General features: G+C 36.7%; 1 long non-coding RNA gene across 1 annotated transcript; it reads right to left on the bottom strand.

Annotated features, from left to right (window-relative positions):
* Nucleotides 1-4430: 4430 nt before the first annotated feature.
* Nucleotides 4431-11767, bottom strand: LOC144058715 (uncharacterized). The gene is made up of 3 exons (XR_013295463.1): nucleotides 11632-11767; nucleotides 10747-10882; nucleotides 4431-9824 (listed from the first exon to the last, which is right to left on the bottom strand). It is a non-coding gene; the product is annotated as an uncharacterized LOC144058715 (long non-coding RNA).
* Nucleotides 11768-14530: the final 2763 nt, after the last annotated feature.

Below are 14530 nucleotides of genomic sequence, written 5' to 3'. Positions count from 1 at the left end.
TTCAATGAACCTAGCATGCTCTTTTGAGAGTGTGGGAAAAAACCCATGCATTTTGCAAACATGCGTTTTAAAATAGTCTGTCTGGATGTCTTCCCTGTGAAAAGGTCAGATTCCAGCTATGGCACAACTATCGTATAGATACTTGCCCTGTCTTAATATAACCAAGTGAGCTACTCTTTCATAATCTTTGGGGGGAGGGGGAGGGGGTGGGGGCATATTTGTGTAAAATAAATAAATAAATAAATCAGACGATTTTTTTCTTTGTACATTTTTGCACCTGATTCTTTCTTCTTTTTTTTTTTTTTTTGGGGCGGGGGGGGTTCATTTTTATTTATTTTTAAAATTCAGCCGATTTATTTATTTGTAAAATTTTGCTGATTTTAAAACAGCTAATATTGGCTGATTAATTTTTCGGACCAATTAACTCATACACTCCCAGCCAATTTCACTGAAGCAACCACCTTCGCTCCCGGCTGTTGACTGGATTTTGACTGATTTTGCAAGGCCCACAGAATATTGTGTTCTATTGCTATAAAAACACGGAACGTACCAAAAGAAAGATTAGAGTCTCTTCTTTCATCAGAAAAAAAAAGTATATTCGTATCTGTTTCCTTTTGCAACAATTAGCATTAGAATATAGCTAAGTTTCATCATTATTCATAGACCTGTTGAAAATACTAGGGAATAGAGCTTGTTGCAACATGGCCCTGGCTGGTCTCTTATACTCTACTGCCACCTGCTGGCCTTTGCCTTGTAATAACTACAATTGCTTCAAGCGAACTTTTCAGGTCAGAAGCTGCATCAAACCCTTCTGTATGCTCTGGCATAAAAAAAACGTGTAAATACATATTTGGGAGAGAAGGACAAAGTATTAAAAAACGTATTCATACGTTTTTGGGTTTGAATGAGTTAAGCATGAGTCATTATCATACACGTGTAAAAACAAGTTAAGCCATATTGCATTTAAAACAATAAAACACTCAAATGAGGAGGCGAGCCGCTGTCATTTTTAAAATATTAGACAGAAGATTCTAATAAAAGTCCTTTGTTGACAAAAGTTTGTACATCTCCACTCCTCAATGCTATCCAACTAATAATGGCTATGGAAGCAAAACAATGGAAAACTACCAACGGATTGAAAAACACAACATATGGAGCAAAGTACTTGCAGCACTTTTTCCACAATTTGCGGTTAAGTCTTATTCCCAAATATTCTGCGTTTATATTTTGAAAGTTTCACATCCCAAATTTGAGGTGTACTTTTTCCGAAATGTTTACAAGCTATAAGGCATTCAACTGTGGAGTTTTGACTTTATTTGTATTTCTCTCTCGCAAGTGTTCTTAAAGTTTGCTTTCTCTTTTTTTTGTTGTTGCACTGCTCAGTTTTCTCTTAGAGGTTTCCGTCCTCTTTAGATCTAGAAAAAATAAAAATAAAATCACCGATCTGTCCCAATTGCCACCCTGAAGGTTTGACCCGTGGCTCCAGCATCCTCGTTCTTATCCTCACTTGCAGTCTCTGCCGTGATACAAAAAGCTTTGTGCAGCGGTCTGTGCTGTTTATCACCTCGACAGACTATCCTTAAAATTTTGTTAAAGTAACTTATATTGAGACTAGGAGCAGTGTTGCTGTGTGGGCTCTTTTGATAAGATTCAAGTAACTTTCCATTCTTCCCACTTAATCCACATACCTGCTTTACTTTTGTTTTCATGTGCGCCATTCGTGATATTTTAGTAGATCCTCTAAGGTCGAAAACGATCTAAAACAATCTATTATTGTATTTATTTATTTTTTCCCAGGAGAGCTCAGTATTGTTCATTCGATTTGACATCATCATTGCTCTCCTTTTTAAAAAAAATAAAAAAATAGAAAAATAAATGTTTTTTTTTTCTTTCTCTTTTTTTTATTTTTATTTTTTTAAATATATATACATATACACACATATATATATATATATATATATATATATATATATATATTTTATTTTTATTTTTTTATTTTTTTGGTATGTGGGTGAGCATGTGCATGTGCGTGCGCGCGTGTGTGTATTCATCAGTTCACCTAAAGCCCATTAAAAAAAAAATCCCATACTAATAATATAATATAATAATAAATTGCCAAATGCAGAAACATCAATGTAAGTTATCACGATGTAGTGGCTCTCGCTAACAGACAGAATTAAGTAACCAGAATTAGGTTAAAAAAATAAAAATAATAATTGTATTTCATTGTTAATAATTGTGGTTGTATGAAGCAGAGAGCTACTTTCAAACTACTGTCCAGTACAGAGTTCAAACCATCATCATTTTTTTTCCTTTTAGCCACCAGCAAAAACTAAGGGCACGTGGCATATATCTGCACAGAGGCGGATTAGATCGAGTGTTGGTAATTTTTGCAGATGACAATTTGCCCCCCGGATCATTTGTTTGAGACCCCTGCTCTAACTTGTCCCCTCACCTGTCACCATAATCAGGACAATTGCTGAAGACAATGGAAGAATGGAGGTCTCTTTACCCTTGAATGGCAGTTAAAAATGTTAAAATGTAAAGTGAATGTCGGTTAAATGCTATGCAAAGATTATATGATTGTGGTAGTTTGAGCCTGAACTGAATTATTTCACTTTACATGGTTTCCGATGACAAACATGGTTTTGAAATTAGACCTTGGAAGTTAACTGGCATTATGGAACGGATTGTGCACTCTAAAAAGAGCTGGGTCAAAAGTAACCCAATTATGGATCAAAAATGGACCGATCCACTTTATAGGTCAATTTGACCCAACTTTCTGAATTTTCCTAACCGCTTATTCCTCACAAGGGTCGCGGGATGCTGGAGCCTATCCCAGCTGCCTTCGTGCAGTAGGTGGGGTACACCCTAAACTTTGGGTCAAATTGACCCAAGTAGAGGTTTGGTCCATTTTTGACCCATAGTTGGGTTATTTTTGACCCAACTGTTTTTAGAGTGTGAGGTTACAGCTGACAATAACTATGTTACAAAAGTGTACAACTGTTATTGCAAGTTTGAGGGTCCGGGGGATGAAATGAAACGTGGGGGGTGGGGGGGGGGGGGGTGGGTTACCAACAAAGCCAACCATCCGTCCTCATGCATTACACTTCCATTCAATTTGTACGGCCGGCCAGGCTGCCAGGAACGCCGCCCATCCACAAGAAAAGGTTTTGACAGGGAGAGACTCGCATTGCTGCAAAGCACAAGTGATGAGTCAGTCAGCCAAATCATTGGAAGATTTCAACGTCACACAAGCACAATATTGGCTCGGCATGTTATTCACGTAGCGGACGATTCTCTTGCGAGTCCCGAGCACGTGCGTCACTGTCGCCGGGCTCGCAAAGAGCAAGGGGAATGACAATAAGTGCTTGCTGTCGTTTTTACATCTGTCTGGTTTTGCTCGCCTTTTTTTGTTTCTTTACTCTTTGATGGCTCTATTGATTTTTTTTGCTGTAAACCTTTTTGCTGTGATTTACTTATGCTAAATCCATTAAACTGCTTTTTTAAGTCATGCTGTACAGTTGAACCTCCAAAGTGGAGACCATTCTGTGAGGCTGGTTGAATTTCAAATTGTTCTAATGTCAAAAGTAGTTTTTCTATAGGAAATAATCGCAAACCGTCACAATCATTATAGCATATCCTCATATCTATGGAGGACCAAAAATGCCAAAATTCTAAATAAATGACTAAAAGTGAAAATAAAAAAATAAAAATAAAATATTAAATTTATAATTCAAAAATTACCCTCCCCAAAACATAAATGGAAATAAAAAAAAAAAAATAATAATAATAATAAAATATATATATATATATATATATATGTGTGTGTGTGTGTTCGCCGAGCCGCTTACTCGTCCAATGAAACGCAGTTTGCAACGGCGAAGTCCAACCCAAGACACGCTTAGGACCGCCCCTTCATTTGAATAACATTTCATTCTGGCAGAGCGTCGAAATAAATAAACGTGAGAGCAGAGCGTTATTTTTTTTATTTATTTCGACATGTACACATATATATATATATATATATATATATATATATATATATGTAGAATTTTTTTATTTAATTTTTTCTTAATTTTTGAAACAGATTTCTTATATCTGTTTTCATTTTCACTTTCATTTATTTAGTCATTTATTTATTTTGAATTTTGGCAGTTTTGGTCCTCCATACATATCGTCATCATTGCTGCCAAACGAAAACACAATAAAATCAAGTAAAACTACCTATGTGGATTTCACATGAAAATATGAGTATAAAACAGTATTATAGTCACCTCCTTTCTGAGGAAGCAACCCTAATCCCACCAAGCAACTACGTTACACACTCACACTTAACCTCACGTGTGAGGCAATTGAAACACTGGCACAGATACATGGACACGCTAACCGTTGCACAAAGGTCAAACTTTATTGACAAACATGAATATATGTGACACAAGTTAAATGGGGCCACTGAGGGAAAGGTCACAATGGAGAGTATTTGAAGGCAGGCTGGAACGGCCGATGATTTGTTTCTATCCAATGTAGTTTCTCTGCCAGCAATTGCTTTGAGTCGCATCGCTTGTGCTACTCATGGACAAGATGAATAACCCTATTGGGGATCTCCAGAATAGTGATAGTTTTGGAGGTACAAGATTTCACCTGACAACAGTGACATATTGAATAAATTGGCTTACAACAATAGAGATATTACAGAGAGAAAATGTGACTGTTTTACAATACTCTGTCCAATAGTATTTGTTTAACTTTGCAACAGAGAGAAAAATCGGTCTAAATCTGCCGAGGAATGTCAAAATGTCATAATCTTTGTCTTATGTCATGTGTTCATGCACAAAAATAAATAAATAAATCAGCCATTTAAAAAATAATAATTTTGCATCCAATTTTTTTGCGGTCATTTTCGGGTAATACAAAAAAAAAAAAAAAAAAAAATTCTGCCAATTTGAAAAAAAAATAAATAAATTGCATCACATTTTTGGGGGGTCATTTTTGGGTAATATATATATTTTAAAAAATCTGCCGATTTATTTAGTTATTTATTTGTACATTTTTGCACCAGATTTTTTTTAGGTCATTTTTTTGCAGATTTTAAAACAGCTAATATTGGCTGATTAATTTATTTGACCAATTAATTGGTTGGACCACTAATCCACTTAAACCACTATTTCACTGTACCAAGGAATGTTTGAATGTCATAATCTTTGGTTTATGTCATGTGTTCATGCGTGAAAAAATAAAATGAAACTAAAAAGTCCCCCAATTTTTTTAAAAAAAATTTGCACCCGATATTTTTTTTTTGGGGGGGGGGGGGGGGTCATTTTTTGCAGATTTTAAAACAGCTAATATTGGCTGATTAATTTGTTGGTTGGGCCTTTCCAACCCCTGTTTGACTGTACTACCCTCCCCCAAAAAGTGGAATTAGAGATAATGAAGGTAAAACTCCCAATTAATAGAAGTGGTCAAAGCACTTTTCAAGTCTCATTTTAAGATTAATAACAAACTTTTAAGTCCCTTTGAAGATGATTTTGACCTTTAACATGAGTATTGCGAGTATTGTCAAAAGTATATCGCTATAATCAAGTTACTGAGCCAACCAAATGCTGCTTCATCATGTCTTTATTATCTGATCGCATGTGGCAGCCTGTTCTGCAAAATTTCCATTTTTTTAATTGCGACACCTTTTTTACAGCGCCCGTATAGTTGTGATGGTGAAATACAAGCGCAGCCATGTTGACTTGAATGCACGTCTTAATGGCAGCGCCTCGCCGCCTCTGCAACGCCTTCCCACAATGTCTAATTGGCTGCGGAAGCTTTTTAATCTCCTCACAAACCCAAAGTGAAGTACATTGTAGTATGTGTGATTATATGTCTGAAGTTGTTTTCAACACTTGTCCTATTTTCCACACAAACGCTCACCGCTACAAACAACATCATGTACCCCCCGGTTTGCTTTTTTTTATGCCGGATGATTGCTGGAAATACATGGAATAAAACACTCCATGGTAAAGCGTTACATTTTAATTGGCTACCAGAAGCAGAAAAGAGTTAAGAAGCTTCTGATTGTAGTTTTTTTTTTTTTTTTCAAGGATGGAGTCTGCTGTTGGCTAATTTTTTTTTGTCTGCGAGTGCCCTTTTGAATTAATTATGCTTCGGATTAATCATGTATGCTCAGACCTTGACACATGATTCACATCTGTTTGAAACAAAGAAGTTTGATAGTGTCTGGACGTATTTTAAACTTGTGCCAACTTAACTTTGTTAATCCCCCAAGTTTGTGCATAAAAGATATCGTATTTTCTATTTTAACATATGCCTAATGCGTATGGGTAGAAAATAAAACAAAAATACGCAAATAATGACAATGTTCTAAATCAGGGGTTTTTGGCCCAAGATTTACTTTTCAAAACCTATCGTCAGGGATCAACCACGTGACACACATTGTATGTCACATACACTGGTAACACAATGTGCACGCCGCCTTCCGTTAAATTATCAGTTAAATTTATCCACGTACTAATTAGTCCCGTGAAAAATGATAAAAATTGACATATTCATGAATTTACTGGGCGTAAAAAAAGAAAGAAAAGAAGAGGATGTTCGATTACCCGTATCTAGCTTGCTAGCTAGCTAGCTAGCTAGCTTGCTAGCACATTGGGGAAATGAAAAGACTCTCACTTAAAGTTCTTAAAATAAGATTCATAGCATGTCACTATTAATTTGAATTTACTGTAAAACAGACACGTAAAGCAAACGAGAATTCAATATTGTATATTTAAACACCAGGATCACTTTAATCATGTAAAGTCTTTAAATGACTGCTCGCTAAGGTTATTTTAGTTAACTAAAACTGACAAAAAACAAAAATTCAAAAAACTATTTTGTTAACGAAATAAAATAAAAACGCAAATGCTTTTAAAAAAAACGAAAACTAACTGAAACTACATTTTATGTTTACAAAAGTAACTAAAACTAGCTATAATTATAGCAAAAAAGTCCTTTGTTTTAGTCTTCGGTAAGTAAGTTAAAGCATGAGCCTTTGGGGATGATTTGAAACGTGATTTTAAGTAGATTTATTTTGATTTTAACCGGAATAAGGACGTTTGAAAGTGTGTCACGCAAAAGTGACGTCATCTAGCAGCAGCCAATAGAAAAGCACGTCACTCCCATGGTGGCTTTTAAATATTGCGCACAAGTAATATATATATTTTTTAAACTATAACTAATACTGAAACTAACTAAAACGAAGCATTTATGAAATAACTAAAACTAATAAAAACTAACAGAACCACCCTGAAAACGAATTAAAACTAACACAATTTAAAAAAACTAAACTCAAAACGAAATAAAAACGAACTCACTAACTGCTGCTCGCTAGCTTAAACCTAGCATACAAAATACAAATGGGCTAAAAGAAATCATCAATAGGTCTTATGGTAATTATATATATATTATATCAACAACTTCTTCTGTAACACACACGGAGCAGTAACACGTCAAAACAGAGCCTCTTCGTCCACCTGTTTTACTTCATCCATCAATTTCACCCTGGACATTAATTTTATGGTGACGATAAATTTATTCACCCTTGTTTTGGATTTAGAACAACTTTGACGCCAACCATAGTCAGGGAAAGGGTTGTGTTTTACTTGGAAATGTAAGTGGACAGGTGCTTTTTCACAAATATTGTTTTTTTTTTTTTAAATATACTTTTGCATTGATAAACATAAATGACCTATACCCTCTGCAGTGTATACATCTCAAAAGCTTAGAAACTTTTCTTTGTCTTATCTTTATAGCAAACGTTGTCACCAAACAAAGTAGCACTACAAATGGTTTGCAGAGTCTGTCAGGCTGAAGAAAAAAAAAAGAGCCAATTTACATGGAGTTGATTGGCCCCTGTGAGGCGTAGATGCTTGAATCTTAACAGGTTTGTTTTGTGTTGCTCGCAATTGCCTATTGATGCATCTGGGATCTGCGTCTCTCTGAGCTAACACCTCTGCTTTTCTCAACCGTCAGCCGCATAAAACAGAAAACCTGCCAGCCGAGCTATGATGAAACCTCGCGCAAGTGTGTCTTAACCTTTCTCTTCTCGCATGGAGGTTGTTGTTTTTTTTATGTGTTTGCCAAAAGGATTGGACGTTTTATGGCGTTTTTACTTTCTTACTTTGGAAAGAATTACCCAGTCTCGTTATAAGAGTTCCAGTAATGTATTGAAGACCTATTGGTTGCATTTACGGTAGGTGGGAAAATTGAAGAACATATATTTTTTTCAAACATCATGGAAAACAATATAGTCCAATTAAAAACAAAAGTGTAAAGGAAAAATGCATTTTTGTTATTGTATTCTATTAATTGTTCAGCCCGAGGTATTTAGATGAAATTTTAGATGAGTACATTAGCTTCGCGTATTAGATGCACAATAATACAAGCCTCTTTTCACATTTTGCTGCAGAGCTGGAGGGGTGTGGATGGTAATTGGTCTGACGGGGAGGTTGAGTTATTAGAGGAGTTTTTTATTTTAACCACGAGTACAAACTGCAGCTCTTCTCTTGTGTCTTCATACACCGCTGAATCTAATTAGAATAACTCATCAACATGTTGCGGCTTTGTTTGTCAAAGCGTACATAGATGTGCTGGAAGGCGAGAATTAGCTTTTGCGGTGCTATTAAAGAACCTTTGTAACACAACCATTACTATACCTGCTTTGAAATTATTTGTATTTTTCTGAAATAGTTTTTTTGCAGAAAACAATCATTAAATAGACTTTATGAGAATTTGGACTTTTAAGCAAAATGAGATTATCCTCATCCCCATATATGGCTAACACTATGGGTGAGAATCTTTGAATGTCTCATGATTCGATTCAATTCGATTCCAATTTGTGGGTGTGCGATTTGATTCAGAATCGATTTTCAATTAAAAACGATTTTTGATTCAAAATGATTTGATCGGCAATGACTTTTGCTTCAATTTATAGATATTCAAGGAATAGTAATGATCTACTCCAGTCTGACTCGCTAATGCTAATTAGTGCTCTACTCGCGGCACTTTTATCACTCAAAAGAACGGCTCCATGCTGCAAAAAAAATACTTTCATTGGAATAACTTGATCATGACTTTTTCCTTCTACGCTCTAATGTGGCTACAACTTAACAGTGTATCAGACCGCGAGGAACCACACTGCCCCTAAGTGGCCAAATTGGGTACAACATGAACAGCGCTCCCAATGAAGGCACACACAAACAAAGGGAAGACAGTATAAAATAATTTAAATAAAATCGATTTTGGGACATTTAAAATCAATTCAGAATCGCACTAAATGAGAATCGCGATTCTTATGAGAATCGATTTTTTGGCACACCCCTAGCAAACACTGTGTATCTTAACAACAACTGAACAAAGTATAACAAGCATCTCTGGACAACAAAATATTCAAATATCCGACAACATCGATGCTAGTTTTGCTAGCTTGTCTATGGCGTTTGGCTTTGTGTTTTAGCAGTGTATTTATTATTTTTCAAGGCCTACCAAGTATTGTGTTCTATTGCTATAAAAACATGGAACCTACCGAAAGAAAGATTAGAGTCTCTGCTTTCATCAGGACAAAAAAGTATATTTCTGTTTCCGTTTTGCAGCAATTGGCACTAGAATATTGCTAAGTTTCATCATTATTCACAAATCTGTTTAGAACTGTGGGTAAATGAGCTGTTTTCAACATTCTCTTCTACTCTGCTGCCACCTGCTGGCCGTGTTTGTAATAACTACCATTTCTTCACCCGTTCTCTGCAGTTGAGAGGCTGCATTGAAGCTTTCTGTATGCTCTAGCATAAAAAAGAAAAAGAAAAAGACGAATAAATACGTCTTTGGAACACATAAACATTTAAAATAGAATGTATTTATATGTGTTTGGGGGCAGATGAAACGTTTTTTAACATGGTCTCTTGCTGTTGTGGCAAAATTTTGGTGTGTACCTTCTGCGATAAACAGAGGTCCACTTTTTGTACAATTCTGTCATAAATTGTGTGAAAAACACTTACACAGTCACACTCACTAATTGCCCAATAACCTATTTTCTTACTGTCGTCTATTAATATACACCCATATGCCTGTGCCATTTATGATCAACTTTGTGCTTTGAAGTCTCACATCGGCGCTTTTGCTGCTTCTAAAACAGATCCTTGTGTGTTTTTTTTTTAAGATACAAAAATGGCAGCTCTCCTCTGGGACCTGTCTTGCTGTTATAATGTTATCAATTGTGTACGTTCCCAAATAAAATAAATAAATAAATATAATAAAAATACCTGAAACTATTTTCTGCCTTTCGCTTTAGTTCTTTTAAAATCTGCATCAGTTTGACGGGACCCAAAAAGCTCCTTTACCGCATACCGAATACAATGGCACAAGGCTTGGCTCTAAGCCCTGTGGGATCTCCTTAACATTCAGACTTACAGTATCCCTCCGGCTGTCTCGGCCGGCTGCCTCTCATGGGGGATGCTGTATAAAACAAGATGCCTGAGAAACCCGGCGGCCTCGCATGCTGGGATACAGCTGGGAGAAAACTGATGTTCGAGTTTTCTTCAACAGAAACAAATCTGTTGTTGGTATAGTTTGAGTCAGGCAAATGACTGTCTTACCAAATAATATTTAAAGAAGAACCTCCCCACAAAGCCTAATGTTTGTGTAACGCTGAGTGCATTATAGACATATGATAAAAAAAAAACATGAGTTATGTTAAATGTCTACCTTTTCTTGTTTGATGGAGTAAGCGTCGCAACATTACGACGATAATGCGCACGAGGCCGCCGATCAATGCGGAGGCGGAGCTCTGAAAAGCCGGCACTCCTTTGCTTTAGATGCCGTCCGCTCTCCCCTTTGCGTCCTAATGAATACAAAGTGCAGTGTAAAATTGAATAAAGTCCAAACAGCACAAATGGAAATTCAATAAAAATAAATAAATGGGGCTTTTCTACACGCCCACGGGACGTTGGTCTAATCCTTTAATTGGACAAAATGTCCTCCACATTTTCCCCCCTTCATTTTGTGATGGCTATATAGAGATAGACGGGACAAGTAGAAATCCTTTGGTGGCTAAAAATGAGATGTAACGCATTGTTCTAATTGTGCCACTTAGACAAAGCTTTGATGCGTCTTATCTTTTTACTAGGTAGGCAGCACAGTAAAGACGGTTCTCATAATAACGTAGTTAGAAAATTTATCATTTGTCAGGAGGAGACATATTATGCTGTGTTCTCACGATTTATAGCAGTTCCAAGTTGTCTTAATAAAAGGTCTTTGACATTCTTCAATCAAAATGGACAAAGGAGAGAGAATTACAGCACACTTAATATTCACTTGTCACATTCTTGTTGTTTTGGGAAGCGGTTGTCTCAAGCAAATAGAGAGTACGGCTTTTGCTTTTTGCTACCATGACGATGGGAAGCGAGCGGCTACTCAATGTTGCCAATTATAGCGAATACATTTTGTGACTTTTCCCAATTCTCCCTCGCAGATTTGTCTTTTTCTTAAAGCCCGACTGTGTAGTCCTTAGCGCCATCCAGCGGTCAAAGAACATCAGTTAGAAGCACGCGGACTACGGTGGCTCACAGAGGCCACATTTCACAAGCCTACCGTCAATTCTTATTTGCGTGAGCAAACGAGCATCTCGGGGAGCCGTTGTGAAGCCCTGACGAGCGACGTCGAAATCCCAAGCGAGCCGGAATTAGCCAGAGCAGCTAACAAGCGCGGCTAGCGGGAGTTAGTCGGAGCCAGAGCCATTGATAGAGAGAGCTTTGTTTTAATCACAGCGCTGTGGTTGGTCAACTGCTGGTCACATGACATATGGCCGAACTCTCTCTATCAACGGCTCTGGTCGGAGCCATAGGAGTGTGTGTGTGTGTGTGTGTGTGTGTGTGTGGGGGAGGGGGGTCACCTGTAGTCGAAGAAGCATCCACGCAGTACAGAGGAGCATATAGTGTCAATTTAGATGACGTTAAGTAACTAAGGTGATTATTGCCTTTCAAATTAAGAGCATTAAACTTTCATAAAATCTTGAAACAACAACCATTATTTCACCATACATTTTTCGTCTAAAATAACTTTAGAAGTGCGTAAAAAAGTGCTCAAGTCAATGGATGAATACGCCAAAGGCCAGATTTGACATTTTAGACGAAGGCAAAAAGGGATGCAAAGTAACACATTGGTATAGTAAAAACACAAACATAAAGAGGCAGCGCCGGTTCAACCTTTCATTTTCTATTCTTGTCGCTATGGCAACCATTGGCTTTTTGAGCACCCCCATCACAGCAGCCAGCTCACATGAGCACTATACCGTATTATACGGCAATAAACCCACATTCGGTGCTTTTGAAATCACATTTTCCCAATAGGTCAGCGAGAGCGAATAACGCTGAAAATGTTCAATCAAAACTATAACAATATTACAAGTTGGCCCGGCACCCGCTGCAACATACAGATGAATGTTAGCACGGCAGCTTGCAAGTAGCAGTCACGTGGAGGTGCGATGTGATCACCATGCAGAAAGTGATGGGAACGCTGGCCAATAAAGATCCTGCATGCCGTACGGTCATAAGATGTGATGGTGGACAATAAACAAGATGATGTCATCTGTTCACCCCCCCCCCCCCCCCCCCCCCCGAAGGCACGCACAGTTGTTTCACAGGAGGGATTCACTCTTGCTCCCAGCATGGCTGACCTTTTTCCACAAAGTGATGTTTAAATGTTGGAAGCGGTGCAGCGGGCATGACTGTTGAATGATTTAGGCTACCAGCAGATGGCGCTGTGATGGGGAAAGAAAGCATGTTGCTATTTGTTAGAGCTGCTCGATTATGAAGAAAATATTAATCAGGATTAATTTGGTAATAATTACGATTAGGACGATTATTAGTTTTTTTTGGTGCAAAACAAGAAAATGTTTAAATGTAAAAAATATTAAGACAAATACATTTCTTTGAAACACTATAATTCAATTTATTTTGGCCCAAACAAGATTTATTAAATTAGTCACAGTATTTTTTTTTTTTTTAAAAAGTGCATTTTTTAACAACAAATCAATTTTTAGCAACTCAAAATTTGCATTAATAATCTTTTTTTCTTTCTTTCTTTTTTTTAAATGCCAGTTTTGTAATTGTGGAGTGTTATCATTTAAATTGTAATTGGATTTCGATTAATTGCACAGCCCTTCTATTTGTTATGATTAATTTATTTAAAAAATCTAACCAAATCCTCAATTGCTCACTGAAAAACTCTTTTGTTAACGTGTCTTCTTTCGAGTGATGCGTTCAATGTAGCGTGGTTTTCTGAGATTCCCACTATACTATTTTGGGGCAGGAACGCTGCTAAAGTTGAGTAGTCACTTAGGTTTCAATATTGTTAAGCAGACTGTATACTTTTTCATATTGATTTTCAACGATGCTGTTATTTTTTAAATGGGCTCTAGTTTGCGCGAGAGATTTGTTCCTTATAACTCCTTTCACAAATGCATCTGAATGTTCCATATACTGTACGTTTGACATTTCGAATGAAAATTTTGCTTTTTATTATTATTTTACATTTTAGCATTATTATTTTATATTTTAGCATTTAGCCTACAAGTACATTCAAACATAGTTGTAAATATATTTTAATGTATTTGCAAGTTTGAACAAACTTGTAGGCTAGCTTCTAAACTTTTTTTTTTTTTTTAATTATTATTATTATTTTTATCCCCCACAAAAATGCTTCAGGGCATTAACTTGCACGTGCACAAGTACAAAATTGGGCTATTTTTTTTTTAACATTTGGTCTACAATATACCAGTATGTTAGAAAATTAAACAAACCTTGGTTGCTCATATTTTTTTATGATTTATTGTTTTTATTATTGTGTCTTTTTTCCCCCATAATACCGTCAATACCCTGTGGCATTATGGGAAAAAAGCTTACAAGTACATTCGAACACAGTTGTAAATAGATTTGAATGTATTAGCAATTTTGAACGTACTTGCAAATGTGTTTACATAAACGTATTTGCCAGTCAAAAATATTCACGCCACATTGGCAGTTCCACACTTTCCGTCCAAAATGATACCTGATATGACTTCAAAACTCACCCCCACTGTAGTAAACATTTCAACAGCACCGAAATTGCGCACTGCCCAGTATGCAAAGTGGCACCTGTGCCGAGCAAAATAGGATATTGTGCATCCAAATGACAGCACGTAAACAACAGCAAATGCTTCTGCTTCTGTCGGCATTTTAAATGATAGTTTAGTAAAAACACAGTAAGGCTAAATGTTTTTTCCATTACTAGTGGCTCATTATTGTGGATTGCCCTTGCATAAATGAGCAAGCTTTCCACTAAACCTCACTTTCACTGTTGCAGAGGAAAGTCTGTGCCTATTAACATGGCATAATGTAACACACACATTTCACTCCTAATGGAGTCTTTCTTGGCCTGCGCTCCGCTTTGCATCATCACACCTAGACGGACATCAGACATGATGCAACAGAAAACCCCAAAAGTTGTTTAT

This window comes from Vanacampus margaritifer, chromosome 10 (assembly GCF_051991255.1).
Source record: "Vanacampus margaritifer isolate UIUO_Vmar chromosome 10, RoL_Vmar_1.0, whole genome shotgun sequence".
Classification (NCBI taxonomy): domain Eukaryota; kingdom Metazoa; phylum Chordata; class Actinopteri; order Syngnathiformes; family Syngnathidae; genus Vanacampus; species Vanacampus margaritifer.
This window is presented reverse-complemented; position numbering and strand designations above follow the sequence as displayed.